The 2500-nt window shown below is 54.4% G+C and overlaps 1 non-coding gene across 1 annotated transcript in view; it reads right to left on the bottom strand.

Annotated features, from left to right (window-relative positions):
* LOC144418479 (small subunit ribosomal RNA) overlaps positions 1-1115 on the bottom strand; it is a 1810-nt gene extending 695 nt beyond the window's left edge. Inside the window, exon 1 of the ribosomal RNA XR_013473485.1 lies at positions 1-1115. This exon is cut by the window's left edge and continues 695 nt beyond it. This is a non-coding gene — a ribosomal RNA (small subunit ribosomal RNA).
* Between the last annotated feature and the right edge of the window lie 1385 nt (positions 1116-2500).

Raw genomic sequence — 2500 nt, 5'->3', positions numbered from 1 at the left:
CCCCCGGAACCCAAAGACTTTGGTTTCCCGGAAGCTGCCGGAAAGGTCGTCATGGTAACGCCTCCCGATCGCTAGTTGGCATCGTTTATAGTCAGAACTAGGACGGTATCTGATCGTCTTCGAACCTCTGACTTTCGCTCTTGATTAAAGAAAACATTCTTGGCGAATGCTTTCGCAGTAGTTCGTCTTCCGCCGATCCAAGAATTTCACCTCTAACGGCAGAGTACGGACGCCCCCGTCTGTCCCTCTTAATCATTACCTCGTGCTCCGAAAACCAACAAAATAGAACCGAGGTCCTATTCCATTATTCCATGCAACACTATGCAGGCGAACAGCCTGCTTTGAACACTCTAATTTTTTCAAAGTAAACTTATCGGCCACCGCCGACACTCAGTCAAGAGCACCGACGGAGAACCGAAGGTGAGGCGAACGCAACCAGTGACACGCCTTGCGACGGACCGGCGGCGCTCGCCCAAAATCCAACTACGAGCTTTTCAACCGCAACAACTTTAGCATACACTGTTGGAGCTGGAATTACCGCGGCTGCTGGCACCAGACTTGCCCTCCAATGGATACTCGTTAAGAGTTTTAGGATGTACTCATTCCAATTACAGGGCCTCGTTAGAGTCCTGTATTGTTATTTTTCGTCACTACCTCCCCGTGTCGGGAATGGGTAATTTGCGCGCCTGCTGCCTTCCTTGGATGTGGTAGCCGTTTCTCAGGCTCCCTCTCCGGAATCGAACCCTGATTCCCCGTTACCCGTTATCACAAAGGTAGGCACGTAGCGTACCTTCGACAGTTGATAGGGCAGACACTTGAATGATACGTCGTCGGTGCAGAGACCGTACGATCCGCGTGGTTATCCAGAGTCATCAAACGTCACAGGACGAACCCGGTCGGTTTTGATCTGATAAAAGCGCGCCTCCCGAAGTCGGCGCTTAATGCATGTATTAGCTCTAGAATTACCACAGTTATCCACTTCGCTTACGAGACCAAATAAACCAAGACTGATTTAATGAGCCATTCGCAGTTTCGCTTTACGAGAACTCGTACTTGCACCTGCATGGCTTAATCTTTGAGACAAGCATATCACTACTGGCAGGATCAACCAGATAGCTGCGACAGCTGCGCTCGGCCCTTGCTGGGCCGCCCGGCGCGTGCTCGTCGCATTCGTTTAAGACCGAGGCGATCGCCTGCGGCCGTACTCAGCTTCGACAGTCGCTGGCCGCGACGTCCACGCCCTCGCCGGCAGTGCCAGGCGGAGCGATTTGCGTTTTTTCTTTGCTCGCCCTCTCTCGGGCTCGATCCATTCAGTTTCGCACAAACAAGAGCTCTGCCGGCCGCCTGCAGCGGTGCCTAAAACCCGGGCATAACAATGCGACCGTTCTGCTAGGCCGACAAGCGCTCAAGCCAGACGCTCGATCGAACGCCCCCTACATATTAGTCGAGACAACGGCTCGCTCATTAGCATCGCGTTTGTACTTTAACTTTTTTTGGCTCGGCTTCTTTCGACGCCGATGCCGGCGACGCAGCACTCTCTCGCCCGCCAGCCACCGAGAAAAGGGTGCGCTCCGCCCGGCCCCGCACCGCTCTTTCTTGGCTCATTCGAAATTACTGTCTTTCGCTCTGACATGCCTTACCTAGGGTTAGGTTAGTATGCTTGCACGTTTGTACTTTAACTTTTTTCGGCTCGGCTTCTTTCGACGCCGATGCCGGCGACGCAGCACTCTCTCGCCCGCCAGCCACCGAGAAAAGGGTGCGCTCCGCCCGGCCCCGCACCGCTCTTTCTTGGCTCATTCGAAATTACTGTCTTTCGCTCTGACATGCCTTACCTAGGGTTAGGTTAGTATGCTTGCACGTTTGTACTTTAACTTTTTTCGGCTCGGCTTCTTTCGACGCCGATGCCGGCGACGCAGCACTCTCTCGCCCGCCAGCCACCGAGAAAAGGGTGCGCTCCGACCGGCCCCGCACCGCTCTTTCTTGGCTCATTCGAAATTACTGTCTTTCGCTCTGACATGCCTTACCTAGGGTTAGGCTAGTATGCTTGCACGTTTGTACTTTAACTTTTTCCGGCTCGGCTTCTTTCGACGCCGATGCCGGCGACGCAGCACTCTCTCGCCCGCCAGCCACCGAGAAAAGGGTGCGCTCCGACCGGCCCCGCACCGCTCTTTCTTGGCTCATTCGAAATTACTGTCTTTCGCTCTGACATGCCTTACCTAGGGTTAGGTTAGTATGCTTGCACGTTTGTACTTTAACTTTTTTCGGCTCGGCTTCTTTCGACGCCGATGCCGGCGACGCAGCACTCTCTCGCCCGCCAGCCACCGAGAAAAGGGTGCGCTCCGACCGGCCCCGCACCGCTCTTTCTTGGCTCATTCGAGTTTACTGTCTTCCGCTCTGACATGCCTTACCTAGGGTTAGGCTAGTATGCTTGCACGTTTGTACTTTAACTTTTTTCGGCTCGGCTTCTTTCGACGCCGATGCCGGCGACGCAGCACTCTCT

This window comes from Styela clava, unplaced genomic scaffold, assembly GCF_964204865.1.
Source record: "Styela clava unplaced genomic scaffold, kaStyClav1.hap1.2 HAP1_SCAFFOLD_257, whole genome shotgun sequence".
Lineage (NCBI taxonomy): Eukaryota > Metazoa > Chordata > Ascidiacea > Stolidobranchia > Styelidae > Styela > Styela clava.
Note: the sequence above shows the minus strand (reverse complement) of the source record. Positions and strands in the feature narration are given on the sequence as shown.